The 20,651-nt window shown below is 48.5% G+C and overlaps 1 protein-coding gene across 4 annotated transcripts in view; it reads left to right on the top strand.

The window, feature by feature from the left end:
* LOC142592606 (putative protein kinase C delta type homolog) overlaps positions 1-20,651 on the top strand; it is a 556,922-nt gene that overhangs the window by 134,672 nt on the left and 401,599 nt on the right. Inside the window, exon 2 of one of the 4 annotated variants that reach the window (XM_075704146.1) lies at positions 5,448-5,545. The exons of the other annotated variants lie outside the window; for them this stretch is intronic. The gene's annotated coding sequence lies outside the window, so the exon portion shown is untranslated. The remainder of the gene's footprint in view (positions 1-5,447; positions 5,546-20,651) is intronic. 4 annotated transcript variants of the gene reach the window in all.

The following is a 20,651-nucleotide window of genomic DNA, read 5'->3' as shown; positions in this document are numbered from 1 at the left end:
TGTCAGAGCTTTCCAAATGAAAAATTATAATTGTACTATCTGCCACAGGTGTTTTCTTTAAAGATAAATTGGTTAATGTCTTCGCAGAAACGCCCGCTATGCTTGAGATGCGAAGGCAAGCGAGGAGCAGGCTGGCTATGACGAGTGGATGGGGCACAACGCCTACCTATTTTTCAGAAAGAAGGCAACAGAAACCTAAAAAAGGAAGGTAGGAAGATTGAATCCGAAACCAACGCATTTCCCTGTTGTTATCTCCATAATCAGCGCCCAGCGGGGCGGAGCGCTAGCAAGTTCCAAAGCGAGGCCAAAATTTTGCCTTTAGGTTCCTTTGTCGGCTGGATGACAAATTTTGCTGTGATGAATCCTTTCCTTCATTTTTTTCCTCTTGGGAGGAGGAGGGGGATTGTGCAAAACGTACAACACAAGAATATGGTGTCATAGGTTATCGTGAACACTCTCCACCACGCAACACCGACCTATGCATTCCCTTCAACATCAATCTCTCCGTGTGAGTCCCGCCCCCAAAGGGGCGTTCACTTTTCCGACTCGCCAGAGGCTAGACCCAACCAGTTCGATTCGATTTCTTTCTGAAAATAACAAATGCCTGAGGGGGGCGGGAGGGGGGGGGGACTTTCCAGGCTTCAGCGTTCTGCCCACTGTCGGACACTGAAGTAGTGGTTCTGCTCGCATCGCGCGAGCTGTCTGACGCAGTCTTCGTCACCCGAGGCGACTAAAGCAATCAGCCAGTGACGCTGAAGCACTCTGACGTGCGTCCCAGTGATGTGAAACTAAATGGACGCCCCTTCGGGCGATCTTGGCTTTTCTTTCGGTAACTGTACGCGTGCCATTCGGCATTGTTGTCGAGAAGAAAAAGCAGAGGCGAGAAAAGTCATTCCCGTGTATTCCTCTTGGGTCAAGAGAGAAAGCAAGGAGACGGAAGGCAACGCTTGGGTCGAAAGCTTGGCTCCGACAAGCGGCCTACTTTAGGAGTGCGTGTCGCGGTCAAAATCACAGCGAAACTGAAGGCGAGATGTGGGCGGGTTAGTTTAATCAGTTTTGCTATACGTGACCCCAGTAATGAGATGAAAGTTCCGAGTACGCGTGAGATCTTCGATGGGAAAGTCGCGATGAAGACGCAGAAGCCAAGGAGAGCAATCGGGTTGATCGCTCCGCACTGCAGGGCGATATCACTTTGCAAGTTTTAGGAATTCTTTGGTTTGGAGGGAAACCATAAATGCGCGTTTGAAAAGTTCACCACCTCTGGCGGTAGCGTAGTGGGAATGGGGTACCGCGGCTGAGCTGATGGTCGCGGTTGCGAACTCTGCTGCCACGGCTTTATTGAGATTGGGTCGAAATACACAAACGCTCTTGTATTCTGAGAAAAAGCTGCGCATTCAGGAAACAACCCCAGTTCCAAGGTGTAGCGTAGTTTCTAACTGCGGCGTGCCTCATAATGATATCGCGGTTTCGGCACGTAAACTCCCAGAATGGTTTCTTTTTCTTTACAGCTCTGTGGTCTTCGTTGACATGAACAATCTTGTCGCTGAGATCGAAGGGCAACTACGTGTTAAAGCCCTGCACATATCATTTCTATATATGTATCTGCGTGCTTATATATGTATGACCTTGCAGTGGACATAAAATGGGATGATGCTGATGCTGATGCTGCTGCTGCTGCTGCTGCTGCTGATGATGATGATGATGATGTGTGTGTGTGTGTGTGTGTGTGCGTGCGTGCGTGTGTGTGTGTGTGTGTGTGTGTGTGTGTGTGTGTGTGTGTGTGTGTGTGTGTGTGTGTGTGTGTGTGTGTGTGTGTGTGTGTGTGTGTGTGTGTGTGTGTGTGTGTGTGTGTGTGTGTGTGTGTGTGTGTGTGTGTGTGTGTGTGTGTCACAAGAGGTAATTCATCCCTATAAATACCTCTAAACACGACAAATATCTGCTGCTCAGCTTCATCCTTACACAAACCTTAGCCCCATGTGAATGAGCGGGAAGATGTTTGCTGAGCTCTCTTCATATTACAGAATACAAAGAGCAATGTGAAAATAAAGTAACACTAGTGTGTCGCTTCGTGTACTTCCAAATTATGTACTACACGAATTTTTGTAGTAAGTTTATATGAACAGGTCGCTGAATCAGTCCATTGCGTCCGTCTCTTCGGATAATCCTGTTTGCTCCATGTTCTACTGGTTAGCTTAAAGAAAATAGTGATTTAAGCGCAAAATAATGCAAGCCAAACAAACAGGCTTGAAATAATTGACAGCCTCATAGAGCCTTTGCTGTTTATTCGGAACGAAGGACCCCCCCCCCCCCTCAAAGGACCCCCACGAAAGGTCAAAGTATAGTTAATCCAGTGTGCTTGAATCATGGCAAATGATTCTTTTATTTTATTGTGCTTCTCCCTTGCCAGGAGGGTCTCGATCAAACATTTGATTATAATCGCCCTTTGTTGTTTTATTTAGCAAGATACGTAGACATACGTGAAAGAGAATTTATACCTCGACGTAGTTTGCATAGTGCACCCGTTGCTATCCGCTTTCGGAAGGGCGTCCAAGGGCGAGCCAAACAACAATCTAGCTAAAGGAACGAGGAAAGAACAACAAACGGCAGCGGCACGGTGAAATAGAATGGCACAGCGATTTGTGCGCGGCCGAGAGAAAATGACCTGCCGCGCACTGCGTGTAAATAGAACGAATCCGCGCGCACGCACTCCGGCGAGAGGCACGAACGATTTGGAGGTCCAGCCCTAGGCGTTATTTGCGGAACCGCGGCTCACGAGGAGGAGGAGGAGGGATAGGTAGGGGGATGCTTTCGCTTAAGGGGGCAGTGTTTGTTTAACGCGCCCTACAACCAGACCGGAAGACAGCGAAGCATTGCCGCCCTTTTAAGCATGCAGACGAAGGGAGGAAGAGAATAGAAGGCTGTACGGAGAGCACCACACTTGTACATCTGTGTTTGTTTTGTTCTGCTTTTTTTTCTGTGCCCTGTCACTTCTCGTTCCTTACGCATTCTCTCGAGAGATTCCGTTCGGCTGTGTGGTTCGCGCATGCGCTGCGGCTGCTCTGTGCCCGAAGCTGACATGCCTTTATTCTGGGCGGAATAACTTTTCATCCTCGTCGTGCACGTCATTGTCGGAAATCACCACGTGTGTATAAATATTGACACCTTCTTCCCGGGAGCTGGCGAACCACAAGGCGTAGGCTTACTAAACTGTCCTTCGCTCCTTTCTTTTTGCTTGATTAGGAGATTCCCTTCTTTTCTCTGTCTGTCTCTTTCTCTCTCTGTGTCTCGCTTGCATGTCCGCAGTGGAAAATTCCGGAAGGACAGCTATAGGGCAAAACACTCGCGTACAGAACCACCGCGACTGCTCTGGCACACGCGATGTAACCTTGAAGAACTGTGGCGTTTCACTTCCTTAAAGTGCACTGTGAGTCTGTTATGAGGAATGTCGTATCGTGGACGGCTACAGAGATAAATTCCGCAGCTTTAAGTGCAAAAACCACGATATCATTCTGCAGCATGCAGTAGTTTACCCACGGGGAGTTCTTTTACGTGCGCCTAAATATAAGTACATAAATACTTAAATTTATCTATATAACTAAACAACAAGGAACATTGCGAAACAGGTGCATTATTTGGCATCTCATCTTCGTCGAAATGCGACTGCCGCGGCCCCGGTGTCCAATCCTTGTCCTCGCGCGCCGCAGCAGTGCGGCACACCTACTGAACCACGGCGGCGGGTACGGCGTCAAATTTAAAGCGAAGCTTTGGCCTCGTTTCCCACTTTACGGTTTCTGGGTGTAGGCTGCCTTTTGCACGATGGGTCACGACGCGTAAGGTTCCAATTGTCCTCATGCGTCAAGCAGTGATGGTGTTTGGCTGGACGATCCTGCCCAACACAGCGGTTTAGAACGCGGGATTGAGAGCGAGGGTCCATTTCAGCTCGTAAAGGTGAACTGGAGCTTCGTCGAAGGCGCTGAGTCATCCACCTTAAAGGGCTGCAGAAAATAGCGCCTCTTCACAATCACACTCTTCGCCGAGTTGGGGGCTAGGAGCACCAATGAGGTCTGTTAACAGGAGGAGGTCCACCTAGTGCACGCGTCTATTTAGTCTGCTGCCGAAGTGCTGATCGGCTAGTGGTGCCTGTTTCCTTCTTGCGCGCATCCCAGCCCAGCCAGAATACATTTAGGAAATACTCCGCTAGTTCGCCCCGAAACTTGACGCGGAGCACCATCGTTATACGAAGCGAAGAATGGTTTGGAACACGAGCTAGAGAGCCACAGCTCGTCGAGTGTTTCGGTTAGATTGAACTTTTACCTTCAGCGAAAACAAAACAGATTGAACAGACTGATGAGCTATTTGGTGTTGTTTTACGCGAGGCTTACCGCGAGCGGAGCACATAGGAGGACAGAACAGAAATACCTCAGGCACGACGCTGTCAACTAACAAGTGATAGTTTATTGCAGTGGCAGTTTGTTTCTCTTTTTGTATGCTTTTGCTTTTTTGCCAACTATTGTACGATTATAATGCGTAGTCACCAAGTGCAATTTACCATCAGTTCTTAGTAGAGCCGATTTTTCGTCGTCTGGGTCGTCCTCTGTGCTCCGGTTGCACTGTAACTCACTTAAAACAGATTGTACGCGAATGAAGCTGCACGAGTGCGTGCTCGAGTCGTGCCGTCTTTCTACCACGTTTATTCCGTATTCTACACGCCGCAGGTAAAGTTGGATCCCGAGTGCCCATTTCCTCGTACACACGCATCCGGGGGGCTTCGATAAGCACCGATGATACAGCAGTAAAACCTCACCGTGGTTCTTACGAGTCTGGTCAAGTACATTGAAAGAAAAAAGAACGTTTGTGCAGAATAAGTTCAGCCCGGACGTGTCTACGATGTTGCAGCGCCACAAGCTTATGCCGAAGGAGGCACGTCCTGGTTAAAATGTGTCCAGCCTGGTTGTGGGCTCCATACTTACAGATAGTAGCCAAACAGGAATAGCGTCTCTCGCGAAGATCAAAGAAAGTTTAGCATGAACAGATTCTCAAACCATGTTGAATCCCACATATACGCTTTTTTTCGTTTTTTTTTTTTGCTGTATACTAGCCTTCATACACCGCCCTGTGTAGAGCGGCCGCTACATGTATAAAAGTCACACTGTCGTCCATCCGGCGTTCTGCGCATTTTTCCCTTCTATTCTATTCATCACTTAATACCGTTGCTGCGGGTGACCGATATCAGTGATAAGGAAAGCGCACTGTCATGTCACTGAATGATGAAGCGCCAGAAGTATGGTAGACGAAAAACAAATAATTTCTTTGGTTTCACAGGCCAAAAACACGACATGATTACGAGGCGTACCGTAGTGGGGGACTACGGAATAATTTCGACCATCTGGAGCTCTTTAATGTGCACCCAATTGAAGGTTAGCGTGCGTTTCTTGCATTTCGCCCAGATCGAAATGTGGCTGCCACTGCCTGGATTCCATCCGGTGCCCTCGGACTCAACCCTGCCACCTCGAAAGCCACTACGCCACGACCCCAGCGGGTAATGGTAGGCGAAGACAATCGTTACAGAATACGGCTCCATAGTGAGAAGGAGGTGCAGTGATAGCTTTCGAATTATAACCACATGCGCACTGTTTACCGGAGTAATCAGACTCTTAACAGATTCGCTGCTGTGCGGGAGGGAAATAAACGCCTTGCTGAAGATAAGAAGACAGCTGGAGAGACCCTCAGTCTAGAGGGCCTCTCCAGCTGCCTTCTTATCTTCAGCAAGGCGCCTGCTCAGACACCCGATAGACCCGTTGAGCAGCAAGACCGCAACAAACCGCAACCTCACTAAAGTTCTGAACGCTTACGATGGCAACGGCCAAAGGTTCATCAAAGACCTCAAGGCGATCTACCTCAAGACGAAGAGAGGGCGATTTCCGATACCGGAGGAGTGCGGGGGACTGGAAAATCCGGCATTGGATAAACCGTTCACCCTCACGGAGTTATTAACAGCCATAGGCGAAAGTAATAAGACGAGCGCACCCGGAACGGACGCCATTACATACAAGCCGCTCAGCAACAGGAACGATGCGGCGGCACGCGGGCTCCTGGGTCACATCAACAGAACCTGGGAAAGCTCGAAGTTGCCCGCAGAATGAAAAGAGGCCGAGGTACGCTTCATGCCGAAACCCTGCAAACCTCTGACGATCGAGAACATGCACCAGATCTCGCTCACGTCCCGTGTGGGCAAGCTCATGGAACGCACGGTTCTCAGAAGAGTTCAAGCACACCTGGACGAGACGAGTCAGATGCCGGCGACCATGTATGGATTCTGCCAGCCCATATGCACCGAAGACGTCCTGATCTAATTACACGAACTAGTGGTTAAGTTAAAAGAGCAACGAGGCACGCACCACGGGGTATACTGGCTTTGGACCTCAAGGGGGCCTTCGATAACGTGTCCCACGCCAGCTTGCTCGAAAACCTGCGCAAGACGGGGTGTGGCTGCAAGACCTACGGCTCTATTAAAAGATTTCCTACCCAATAGAACGGCGACTATCTGGATAGGAAAGGGACAGGTCTAAGCCTGTGGAGCTCCGAGACAGGGGTACCCCACAGGGGTCGGTCCTGTCGCCTCTGTTTTTCAACCTGGCCCTCGTGCCCCTGCCCGAACTACTCAATCAGATCGAAGGGGCGGACCACGCGTTCTATGCCGACGATATAACGATGTGGACGAACGAGCGGTGTCCGATGTCTGGGCGGAAGAAGCCCTGCAGAGAGCGGCAGCGACCGTCCACGACTATGCCACGAACTGCGGCCTGAGCTGCGCTCGACAGAAATCGGAGCTGCTCATGGTACAGCCCGGAAGACCAAAGAAAGAGCGACCGCAGAACATAATTATCACCATCGACGACACAGAGATCAACCAAAGCAGCAGATCCGCATACTGGGCCTGCTGTTGCGCAGCGACAGCAAGGCGCACGCAGCCGTCAACAAAATCAAGACGACATCAGAGCAGGTCCTGAGCATGATCCGAAGAGTCACCAACCGGAACAGAGGGATCGAAGAAGAAGACACACTGCGCCTGGTGCAGTCATTCCTCGTGTCACGCGTAACGTACTCCGCCCCGTACCTCCAGCTTACGAAGGTGAACCGTGAGACGCTGAACACGACGATAAGGAAAGCAGTCAAGCTCGCCATGGGCATCCCAGTCTATTCGTCAACGCAGAAGCTGCTGAACATGGGTGCCCACAACACGGTGGTGGCAGCACACCTATCCCACCAGAGAGTAAGGCGGAGCCGGACAGAGCACGCCGGGCTGTACTACGCAAGATAGGATGACAAATTGAACAGCAACCGACAATGGAGCCGCTCCCTAACCACGTGGAGAGACATTAAGACCAAGCCCCTCCCCCGGAACATGCATCCGGGGAGGAACGACGAGAGACGCTCTGCGCGGGCCAAGGCACTGGCTCGGCAGCTGGAAGAGGACCCCGTGGTTCTCTACGCGCACGCCTCGCTTCCCAAGCACGGCACCAGAGTAACGGCGGTCGTCATCACCATCGATAATCAGGTCACAGGTGCGTCGATACGGACGACGAATACAGCCGAAGCAGAAGTGGCCGTGGCCCTCGCCATCGCACAACCGGGAGTGAGGACCGTGGTCGCAGACTCCAAGACAGCCTACGCAAACTACCACAAGGGGAACATTTCTCCCGCGGCACTAGTGATCATCACCAAACGCAAATCACCGGCACGGGCCATTGAGCTTGTGTGGGTCCCGGCTCCCTCGCATGTGGAAGGCAATCCACTCGCCGACCACCATGCTCGAGAACTGTCGATTCGGGCCGAGGACGAGCCAGAGCAAGAGTACCCCGTGACAAATTACAGACATCACCCAAATGTACAGAAGTGGCAGATGTAGGCTTCCCCGTCCATTTCCGCAACTCAGCCGAAGGCATCAAACGATCGTCCGATGCACGCATGCGGGGGCGCTAGCGCATCCCGTGCTCTTGCACAAGATGTTTCCAACAGAGCATGACACTTCATGCCCGTGTTGCAGGCGATCAGAAGGCACTCCAGCACACATCCTGGCAGAGTGCACTAAGCTCAAGAACCCGCCACCATCCCTACCCCCTCCCCAGCCGCAATCCCCCCCCCCCCCGAGCGATGGGAGACCTTGTTGTCCAGCCCCGACCTACCGACCCAGCTCGCGCTGGCGGCTAGGGGCCAGGGACTGCTGGACGCATATGGGACCTGAGAAGAAAGTTCCACCCCGTCTGGTGCCAGCGCGCACCAACCTTTACTAAGGGCTCAATAAAAGTTTATTGTCTCTCTCTCTCTCAGTCCAGAGTACTTCTGGTGTTTGGGGTGATTATGCAGCGCTGTGCTGATTAAGCTCTCTGAGGTATGGTCGTAATATGAGTCGCTCACGCAACCATGGCTGTGGAAGAAGTCGGGTGCAGGGAAGAGGGAAGCACTGGTTATAGTAGTGCAAAGCACGTATGTGAAGGAACAGGTTTCCCACTATCAGGTGTACAGTTAGCCGGAGGTTTGTTGAATAAAGCCAGGTGAGGGTTAAATCACGTGGGAGAGAGTAAGGTAGCCTTATGTGTATGCCTAACGTAACAGCTTGCACTTGAGGACCACGGTCATTGGTCGCTCTTTTCGTCGGTAATACATTTTTTTTATGCGACCGCATTCACTTGACTTGTCTCAGGCGCTTTAGCACAGTCTCGAGCACCGCTGCACGCGCTGCAACCGCAGCCTGGTGACGCAAGGATGCTATTATGCTTCTACAGTTTAGGGTGGTAGGCCCCACAAAAAAAAGAAAACTCAATCAATCGGAAACCACGATATATATAACCTTTTTTCTTGAATACGACTGTCTTATTTACCTTATTCAACAACTTAAAATGCAGAAGATGGTTCATTTTATTTTTGGCTGGTAATTTTTGTCATAAAGTATGGTGAAAGTGCTAGTCGCACCATCCGTGATAAGTAACTAATGAACGACTGAACCGAGTAAAGCTTTAGCTTTTATGCAGCTAATCGTGGTTCCTATGTAATCGACTAGGGTAAATGAAATGTGATAAATATTGAGGAAGTATTGCCCGGAAAAGTAACCAAAGGGAAGAAATACCAATTTGGGGCAAATCTATTTGTAAAGTGAGCTGTAAATGGAAAAATTTTTCATCGATTTCTTCTGTTGTAGTTCGTTGCGCACATCTCTATGTGAGGAATGAGTGCAAAGTTTTATATAAAGATATTCATTTGAGAAAGTTATCATGGTTTGGGTAACATGAGGTGAAGGAAAATCTTGTTTTGAGAAAAACGTAAAACAAATATTCAAACCAAGTGATCGACTCTAAAACAGCATAGGCGCCTAAAGTGCACCAGCTTCATAGCTGGTGCCCCCATGAGATGCACCAGAGTCTCCTGTTGTTTGTGTCGCGGCTCGACGACAACATAAAATGGAAAAAGTGTTTTGAATAATTCCATTTCATTTCATTTATTTTTCCCTTAAAGGCCCGAAGGCATTACATAAGGGGGGAGCAAAATCAAGGTCAAAGAGAAAGAATAACTATATTTGTATAATATTTGTATGAAGAATATTTGTATAAAAAATACTACCGGTTCTCGGTTTCACGATACGAGGGTATAGGTTGGAAAACTGACTCCCTAACTAACAGTGATAGGAAGTTAAGTTATTTTACAAAATGTTACTAAATATTGGCGTATACATAAAATTAAAAATCCATAAATCTCAACATTTAAATTATGAGGGTGCCCTGCCATCTTGGTATGTATCGTGGTATGACGGCAATTGGGTCTCGATTGTTAAGTTAGGCAAAAGCGTAACGACGATGAGAAAACAGTGAGATGGCGACAACTTTATGGCAACAATGGTGAGACGATAGTATAATGGCAACCGGCTAAAGAAGCGGAAATGACAACAACGGCACGACCAGGGCGGTATGACGATGACTGTTGGAAAACATGCGCATCGTAGCGTCATTCTGGCGATGACGCAATGACGACGATGGCACAACAACGGCGGAACAGTCATTACTGAATGGCGAGAGTTTTGTTACAGTGAAATGACGAACAAGAAATAACGTCGATTAATCGATGAAGGCTGTATGACGACGCTTTGATGACGACGATGGGATGTCGTAACCGAAGTGATGACAGCGCAACGACACGCTGACAATGATGGCATAATGACGACAGTACAACGACGACTGTGTGACGAGTATGGGTCGCGACCTGATCAAACTCGCATGTCACAATTACAAGGATGACGATCAAACCACCGCAACCGCATCACGACCACGAGTGTGCGGCGACATTGGCGTGATGACCACTGTACCGAGCTTGCGTGACAACGCTAATGTCACAACGGCTTGACGAGAGTAGGATGACGAAGCTGAAGTGAGCACGATGGAATGATCACGACAGTATGACGACGGTGGTGTGACATCGAATGCAAGACGACTGTATGACGCATATGGCATGACGACAGTCGGATGATAAAGCTGCAATCATAACGATGCAACAATCGCGATGACATGACGACCACGTGATGCCATAGCCGAATCTCGTACCTAATGGCCCAGTCTGTTAGACAACTTGGGCCTCGGGGTCACGGCAGAAAGCGTGGCGATGAGGACATGACGAGAGTAAGATCACGAAGCTGGAATGACGACGATGGAACGGCCACGATGGCACCACGACCAGGAGCACATGCGTGATGGCCCAAGAAAGTACATGACTAGGGTCACTAGGTCAGCGTAGGAAACTCAAAATGGCCGAAGCAGGCAAAGACTGCTCTCCGCATTAGAAACGTATATATTAGACCGAAATGCTGTTTACTCTAAAGCACGCACCAGACTGGCGGTACCTACGACCAAGATGATTATACAGGGTGTTATAGTTATATTATATGCGGTATGTTATAGTTATAGTTATATGTTATACAGGCTGTTATACAGCCGAATGAAAGAAACGGCATGTGGTTTGCTGCCATGTGGCTTTCCTTAGAGCATTTTCTTATATTCCGCCTATTTGGTTAATCAACTCATATTAATTTTGCAAAATTTTTAATATTCTAGGGAAAGCGCGTTTCGCTGCGTTGTAGAGGGGGTTCAGAAACGATCGATCCAATTTTTTGTGGCAACATACATGCAGCGTGGCGATCTTTTTCGGCGTTTAAAGAAAGCCCGCGAAATAGGAATTAAAACCACGTGACTGCGCTCGTACGCCATCATATTGCAGCGCTGTCAACCGTGCGTCAAGCCTATCGCTTATCAGTGATGGCGGCGCTTCATTTCCGTGTGCCACCGCCACAGATGCTGATGCACTCGGAAGCCAATGCCTATAGAGTTGCGGCCGGCCACTTCGCTACAGTCCGCGTGCACGGTTCTGTCGCGCGAAGCGCAGTTGAGAGCGTTCAAATACGGCGCCGCATGAGCGAAGTCACGTGGTTTTATTTCATACCGATGTAACGTACTCGACCACGGCCGCTCAGGTCGAGCACGTTAGTTGTGTTCTATCCTCGCGCTACCTGCACGTGATTCCATCTTCATCTTTTCACGCTTTTGAGGCCATAGTCGCGCCGCTACAAAGCCCCCTCCTAGTTCGAAGCGCGATTGTAATAAAGTCCAATGGTGAAGTCCGAGAAAGTGTGCACGTGATGTCGTCACTGGGAGCGTCGGGTTCATGCAATCCGAAATAAATGTACCAGGCAGCACCAGCAAAGTAGGTTGTGAGCGAGGCGTAGCGTGATACCGTGGTGTGAAATGTCGATCGACCTGCCGCAGGTTCTCGTAGATCCCCGGGCCTCTAGAAGTCGGAGCTCCAAAAGTAGAGCATCTGGCAGCTCTGGACTTGCATGGAGATAGCACAAGTGTTGATTATTCACGATATAGACGTAGAAGCGATACTCAAGCTGAATAAACCATATGCCAGAGCTATAACTCCTGTAAAACCTTGGTATGCCATGCATCCGCGGAAGGTGTTAGCTCAGAACATTGGAACGCTCACCTGCTGATGCTTGCGGTGAAATCTCGAATGCCAATAGCACCAGGGTTGCGGTGGTCGCTGAAGGCATCATGAAGGATTTTCTTGTGGCGGCGCCGTACCTGCGAGAATGAACTTTGCGCCTAGGTGGGCGAGCCTCTGTATCGATGATGAGTGAGGTGCCCCCGAACGGAAAGCGGACAGCTTGCGGGAACGTCCGAGGAATTAGAAGGCCGAAGAGTAGCTGAAAGCACATACGCTTGGCCCACTGAATTCCTTGGAAAGATTTATCGCACAGCAGCCTTTAAACTCGGGAGTAGGCTCACGGACCGAGTAGAGGTTTGATGTGTGGGCCGGCGCGTGTTGACGATCGGTAAGGGTGGACCCAGGTGATGTGGGCCGAGAACACGCGGAATGACGCGATGGTTCAAATGTCGAGAGCTGTTATCAGTGAATGGTCGAGATGACGTAGTCAACAAGGACGGCTGCCCGCAAATCTGAATAGATGTCGGGGCCGGGGGATTCAAGCTGGAGCCTGGAACGCAGCCTGGAGCCTGAAACCTTGTTGAGAAAAAATGGCTGTCCAACTGGATGAACGAGAAATCCGGCATGCCGATGTAGAATTCTCGAACACCTTACAATCGCGGGACGTCTGCCGAACCGCGTGAGGCCACGTCACTACTCGCCTTGGTAGAGTCGAGTCGGTGCGCTGAGGTTGGTATGGCTGGGCTCGGTCGTGCGGTGTCGCCAATTTGTGGTGGGAGACGCGAAGAGCTAGCCGCCGAAGCCACGGTTTATTTACGCCGGCCAGCTGTGGTGCAGCAGCATCTCGGGAGCGGCTGACACCGCGGCCGCTCAGGGCGACCGCGCTAGTGCGTTGTATCCTCGCGTTACCTGCACGCGAGGCCATCTTCTTTGCCTGCTTTCAAGCCGGTATTCGCGCCGCTACAGTGCCACCATTAGTGGTAGTCGAACCCACGATCTTTGCTGGGACCGAAATTGAACGCCACTAAAACTGATGGTGCCACCATTGATGGCACCATCAATGCGCCCAGGATAACTGGTGAGAGTGCAGCCCACGACAATTTGGTGTTATTTAAAGCACAAATAATTACGATAGAGGTAACTAAGGCCGTCGTACTCACTACCTCTCGTGGGACTCAAACGCTCCACCTTTGGTGGGACGAAAATTGATGTTCCCACCATTCATAAACGAACCCACCATCATTGGTGGAGTCAAACCCTCGACCTATGGTGGGACCAAAATCGATGGTGCCACCATTGATGACAAACCCACGATCATTGGTGGGAGCCAAACCCGCTACCATTGGTGTTAGTCCATGCGCAGTTAATGATGATACAGTTCATTAAGACGCTCAAATCCATGAACTTTGGGAGAAAACAAGAACCAAGAAACAACAACGCATCCGAATGAGAATGTCAAGTAATTTACGCCTCGTGAGCGCGCAAGCTTTCCCCTTCATCCTCTTTAGCGTGTGCTAGAGTGACTGTTAAGCTCTTTTTTTTTGTTCGTTTTAATGCTGCTGCTGTGGTTTTTCCCGGCTGCAATGCCCAGGTTCTGATAGGAGCAGCTTGTGAATAAAAATGGCCGCATATGTGAATTCAGACGCATTTTCGAAAAAACCAGGCTTCACTTCACTTCACTTTATTTCCTTAAAGACCCCACAAGGGGGTGTTACATAAGGGGTGGGTTGTACAGAGATGTTACAAATGCCACAGGTATTTAACAAGACAGGTATATGGATACACTTTGAATAAAACGTGATGGACAGGTGATTGAAACAATGTCGTGGGGAAGGCCATTCCATTCTGAAGCTGCGCGGCAAAAAAATGATGCAGAAAAAGTAGTGGTGCCAGAACGGGGTCGGGTGACTTGAAGTGGATGGCCCGTGCGGGGGGATGTGCGAGCGGCGGGAGCGATGTAAGGTGGATGGCTGAAAGAACTGTGATAAAACTTGTGGTAAAGTGATAGTGTGGCGATCCTGCGGCGAGACGAAAGAGTGGGCAGACCAGAGTCATTCTTAAGGGATGACACACTGATATCATATGAATAAGAAGAATGAATGAAGCGAGCAGCACGATTTTGCACTGCTTCGATAGCGTTAATCAAATAAACTTGGTGAGGGCTCCAGATTGGTGATGCGTATTCAAGTTTGGGTCGAATTAATGATTGGTAAGCCAAAAGTCTTACGTGGTAGGGTGAGTGACGCAGATGACGTTTTAGAAATCCTAATGATCGGTTAGCCGATGAAATGATATTCGTGACATGGGTGCGCCAGGAAAGATCAGGGGTTAATGTTACACCAAGGTATTTATAGGATTCACTTGTTCCAACTGGTATGTTAGCGATTTTATAAGGAAATTGGAGTGGGTTTTTGCGGCGGTGGAAGGAAACTAATTTACATTTGTTAGGATTAAGGGTCATTAGCCAGCGGTTACACCAGTCTAACACTTTATTAAGATCATTTTGTAGGGCTGTTTGGTCAGATATGTTAGTTATTTTGCGGTAGATAACACAGTCGTCAGCGAACATGCGGATGTTACATGATAAATTATTAGGCAAGTCGTTGATATATATTAGAAATAAAAGTGGGCCGAGGACAGATCCCTGCGGCACGCCGGACGTTACAGGGAGCGAGTCAGACTTGACATTGTTAAGGGAAACAAACTGAGAGCGGTTAGTCAGAAATTGGGCGATCCAGTTTAGAACGTCGTGTGGCAGATTTAGTTGAGAGAGCTTCATTAGCAGACGCTTGTGTGGTACTTTATCAAAAGCCTTGGTGAAGTCAAGAAAAATGGCATCTGTTTGTAGGTTAGTGTCGAGGTTAGCATTCAGGTCGTGAAGAAAAAGGGCTAGTTGGGATTCGCATGAGAGGCCTTTTCGAAATCCGTGTTGAGAGGGATTAAAAAAGCTGTTAGAATCAAGGAAATGCATGACCTGAGAGTATATGATATGTTCCATGAGTTTGCAGCACACACTGGTTAGAGATATGGGGCGGTAATTTAACGGACAGTCTCTGTTGCCTGCTTTGTGAACTGGAATGACCTTCCCACACTTCCAGTCGTAAGGGAGAATTCCTGAGGAAAGTGACTGGGAAAACAGTAACAGTAAAAATTCGGCAGATATGTGCTTAGTGTTTTTCAAGAGCTTGGAATTTATTTCGTCCGTACCAGTAGAAGATGACAATTTCATTTTTTCAATTAAGGACAGGATACCAGCGAAACTAATGCTTATGGGTGGCATTTCTGGTAAACTAGCGGAAAACGGTTCTGTTTCAGTAGGGTTAGGTTCATTTGTAAAGACAGACGAAAAGGCTGTATTAAATATATTGGCACTTTCTGAACAACTTGCTTCTTGACCAGATTGATTAGTAAGGATAACGGGAGGGGTGTCATGTGGGTTTAGAATTTGCCAGAAACGTTTGGGTGAATCAGCAAGGATTTTTGATAGCTCAGTGTGAAAGAATGAGTATTTAGCGTTGCGCACTTCTGTTAAGTATGCTTTTTCTGCAATGTTGTATTTGTCCCATGCGCAAACACTGTTTCTAGTCTTGGCGATACGAAAAAGACGTTTCTTCTTGTTTTCAAGCGATTTTAATGATTTAGTAAACCAAGGTTTTTGGCGGGTAGGACGGAAAGTTACCTTAGGGATGAAGTCATCAGCTAATCGGTTCATTTTGTTCTTGAAGAGTGACCAGTTTTCGTTAATAGGTCGTTCCCAAAAACCATCTTGAAACGAGGGAAAAAAGGCATTAAGTTCACTAATGATGGCCCCATAGTTCCCCTTGTCATATAGTCGAATTGTTTTCCTGCAAGCGTGGCGTATTTCGGGGACAAAGGCAAAATTAGCATGAATTACTTTGTGGTCACTTATTTCTTTTAGAAATGTTATAGAAGATAGGCTCCCTGGATCTGTTGTTAAGATTATGTCAAGAATATTGGCGGTATCGGAAGTGACTCGTGTAGGTTGTGATACTAGCTGAGTAAGATTAAAGTTTAGGCAAACGTCAAGAAATTCGTTAGCTTCTTTCGCATTGGGTGCTGACGAGGTTAGGGTCATCCAGTCGATATTCGGAAAGTTAAAGTCTCCAAAGAGAACGACGCGAGCATTAGGGTATTTAGTCGAAAGTTTGGTTAAAATATTATTAAGTTCGCGTGAAAAATCTGGAGTGTGTCTAGGAGGCCTGTAGCAAACTCCCAAGAGCACAGACTGTGGTGCGGAACGACAGATTAACCATAATATTTCAAGGTCGGAGGATATTTTGATAACAGAACACGAAAGCTGTTTGTTTGCAGCAATGAGGACGCCACCGCCACGTGTGCCGAGACGATCCTTTCTAAAAAGATTAAAGTTGGGCAAGTCGGATAAAACTTCGCCATCGGTGACGTCAGAGGTCAACCACGTTTCAGTTAGAATAAGTAAGTTGCTACTGGATGAAGATACAAGGCTTGACACGTGGTGGCGTTTAGAAAGAAAGCTGCGAATGTTTGTGAAAATAATCGAAATAGAGAGATTAGCTTTGTGACCAGAAACGGAACCATTTAATGATTTGGGGCGGGGAGGGGGTTGCTATGATTTTTCTTCGATAGTTTCGGTTGCATTGTCGAATACGTAGCGTTTGGAGCCCATAAATAATGTTTTATATCGTAAAAGAAAAGGACCAGATTTTTCTTTAGCAAAAGCGAGAAGGTGCTTCCGTGCGTTCCGAACGAGAGGCGAGAAATCTTCCCCAATGCTAAAATGTGTATTTTTGAGTTTAGAGCCATTAGCGAGAACAGTTTCCTTGGTTTTAAATGAGGTAAATTTTACTATTATGGGGCGGCACCGGTCTTGCAAGTGGCGACCAAGACGGTGGGCACGCTCGATTTCCTTAGATTCGATGGCTACGTTGAAATGGTCCCTGCAAAACGCCGTGATTAGCTCCTCAGACTGAGCGTTGGTCTCGGATGGCGTTTCGTCCGCTATGCCGTAAAACAACAAGTTGTTTCGTCGGGAGCGGTTTTCCATGTCGTCAAGCCGAGTCTCCAATATCGAGACCTGTCGAGTAGTCTGAGAGGTGGTGGTTGCAACGGTGTCTAATTCCGTTCGGAGCGTTTGAAGCTGGTGGTAGTGAGATTCTAAACTGTCGATTCTTTTGCCTAGTTCGCAAATGGTTTTATCGGTGCTTGAGAGCTGGCTCTTTAGGCTCTGCACGTCTCCAATGAGCTGGGATTGACCAGAAGACAAGCCTTTTAGTTCATTTAGTATTTCATTTAGGGTGGGGGGTCCTGGGTTAGTTTCAATATCTCCGGATAACATAAGTAGCAAAGAACAAACGCTGTTAATACAATCAGACATAATACAAACACAGCACTGAGGGCTCGGTAGCAGAATTCTGAATCTGAATCAGGCAATCAGGCAATCTGAATTCAGAGCCCCCTCAGTGACAACGCTCTCATAGCTCATTGAGTTGCTTTGGAAAGGCCAACAATAAAAATAAATTTCATTTTAATTGCTGCCGAGACACGGTAGAGACCACTATTGGTGATCTAGTGCAACAGCCGATATCGGTCAATTTTAAGAAGGGAAGAGAAATAAGCGGGATACCAAAAGAGGGGATGTTAACCGTTCGATAAATATCCAGTTTGCTACCCTGCACTGTGGAAGTGAAGAAGGGGAGACACAAGGAGAGAGAGAGAAAATGGTTAGTTGAGCGATTTCCCGGTAATACGGGCCACAAGAAAGCTACATGGCCGACAAAATAAAGAAAGTGGAGCATTTTCTTTCTTTATATATATCTCAGCTTCCGACCCTTGATCAATAGCATAATGGTTTGGTGTTCTTAGCCATTGGACAGCGAGGCGGAGGATCTCGGAATTTTCTGCCGCCATTTCCTGCGCTCTCGAGTTTCCGTCGCCTAGCCTTCTGCTCTTTCTGTTCCAATGTGGGGCAAACGCTTTAGTGGAAATGGCTATTTGCCCAGCGCCGGGGCACCCTTGGCTGTCACGAGACTGCCCCTTCGTTCTTCGTAGCTTTTGGGGCCATTAGGCGACATCTTTCTCCCGGCTGACGGGAAATGAGACTCATTTGCATTTCCCGGTGATTAATTAGGAAGAGGGCATCGTACGAACCTTACTCCACGGTACACTCTTCTAGGGCCCCTAAAAGCGCAAGCTCGGGAAACAATCTCCCGCTATACGTCTAAACTATGCAAAACATTTGCAGCCCACTCCGAGTGTACGACTACCGAACTCCGCCCACTGAAATGCGTGTGCTGGCGGCAAGATACAATGTTTGTTATAGGAACGGGAGACGCTTAAGACCAATTTACGAGTCAAGGCTGGTTTAGTGTTGTTCTTGAAGGCGAAGGTTTCTTTGCCTCTTCGTCAGACTTTTCCACTGTTGCTGCTGCTATCTGGCACGCCACGTCAGTGGGTGGTGAGAGCTTGTATATGCATGGCAGGAGAGTGGCACAGGGGCCAGGCGACGTCGTAAACTCGTTTGGGAGCTATTAGACCTTCGCAACGCGTGGTCACAATGTCCTCTAGACTCCTGTAATTATTCGAGAATCTACAGCAAAAGCACTGCACAAGCCGCTGTGCTTACCTTTCTACGAGTTGGTGGCAGCTGGCATACGCGGATTTAGCACGGAAGAGTTGAAAGGTGATGTCAGAAAGCGCGCCTAGTTTTGGGACTCTTAAATGAAGAAAGCGTTCTACTGGACCTGTCAGCAGTTCCCCACAAACTTGATAAATATAATTTCAAGGTAGGAGGAAGTCGAATTTATTGATAGGAAAGACAGAGAGGTCGACCTGAGCTAGTGCGCTCTAGTCTGCTACTCTGCACTGGGGAATAGGGAAGGGGTGTGAAAGTACTAGGATAGATGATGATGATAAGAGAACTGGTGAGGGCTTAGGTACATGAGACAGTTGTCTTGCTGGAGCCGCTTGTCGAGCTTGGCATCCTGCAGAAACTTCAACAACACTTTAGTTGCACGCATTGAAGTTACATTGTCAGGCCATGGCCTAGGATAGCTTTCTCCGACACTGGTTGCCTGCCAACGCTGGCTAGGAAACTTTCTAACGTCCTTCGCTCCAGAATATATGCTGGGCAATCTGAGAGTATGTGTTCCAGGCATCTGGCAACGTTCATAATCAGGGCTGTTCGATTGGCCGATGAGGTGCGCGTAGCGACGGGTGAAAGCAACGGTATACTACGATATATATGCTCTTGTGTTATTTCTGAAAAATAAACACCGTACAAATTTGTTCGGCGGAAATTGGCGCAGGGTCTGCAGATGCAAAGGTCACTTACAACACCGCCACGTGCAGACGATACTACGCAAGCGGCCCCTCAGCAAATAAACACTTCTGCTCACGCCGCGATGACTTAGTAATTATGTCGGTGCTTGAGGTCACAGGCTCGATCCCTGCAAAAGGCGGTTGCATTTCAACGGCGGCGAAAGGGAAAAACACTTGTGTACTAAGATTTTAGTTGCGCATTAAAGAACACCAACTGGACAAGATTAAGCCAGAGTCCTCCAATACGGCATGCCGCATAATCTGATCCTTGTTTTGGTGCGTAAATCCCCATAATTCAAATAGAATTTAACATTTCTTCAACGAAGCCATGCGATGCGTGAGCCAATGAGAATGCTGGCCTTCTCGCAAGCAACGAACAATGTGGCACAACAACGCTACAAGCAAACGTGTCTCGATATGTGTTCTGTGTATTACGCAGACAAACATGGATGAAACACTGTCAAAGATTGGTGTATAATTACTTGCATTCTCCGAACCGGACGGGATGGAACGACAACGAACCCGCCCCGCGTGCATTTATGGATGGTTCGACTGCTGACCGGCGATGAGGATCAAGCCTCATCGACCGTGGACCAGAGGCATGAGGCAGGAGGCACCGTAAAAAGAAACAATCAGTTTAATAAAATAAAATCAGGCCAGATACATGTTGAAAAAAAATAAGCCAACTACAAGCAGATGGCGCACAGCTTCGCGGAAGCCGCGCAGGTAACACACAACACACTCTGACGCGACGCACAATAAAATGCCCACCAACGTGGAAATTTACAACACTCGCGAAATAATAAAAAAAACATACGTAACGCAAATGAAAAATACACGCGACAATAAGCGTGGCAAACACTACACTATTATAACATACAAAAATGAACACGCGATGAATAAGTGTATGAAAGATGAAACGCAATGAAAAGAAGAGTGCGGCGGAAAGTTCCAAGAGCAGGTTGGAACACGAGGCTTATCTGTGGCGTGCTCGCCGAGATCTCGATCTGGAGAAGCGTCGGGCTGCTGGTACCCTGCTGCCGAAGATCTTGACGGACTTGCACCGTCTGTCGATCTACCGGCGAAGAGTTCGGGCTGGGGGTTCCAGCCTGCCGATCACATCTTCAGCTGTATGTCCGTGCACGACCGCGCTGCTCCGTTGTCCAGACCACTCTGCCCGCTCGCCGAGGCAACCTCGTCCCTCGCCACGCTCTGGCGACTCACATGACCGACCTGCCCGACGAGCTCAGGAACAATAGGGAGCTTGCCTCCCTACCACCGTGTAAGCGGCGCTGCGACTGCGGCGGCAATGGTGGCCATGTCGAGATGGACGCGGGCATGCA

Source organism: Dermacentor variabilis, chromosome 9, assembly GCF_050947875.1.
Source record: "Dermacentor variabilis isolate Ectoservices chromosome 9, ASM5094787v1, whole genome shotgun sequence".
NCBI lineage: Eukaryota > Metazoa > Arthropoda > Arachnida > Ixodida > Ixodidae > Dermacentor > Dermacentor variabilis.
Note: the sequence above shows the minus strand (reverse complement) of the source record. Positions and strands in the feature narration are given on the sequence as shown.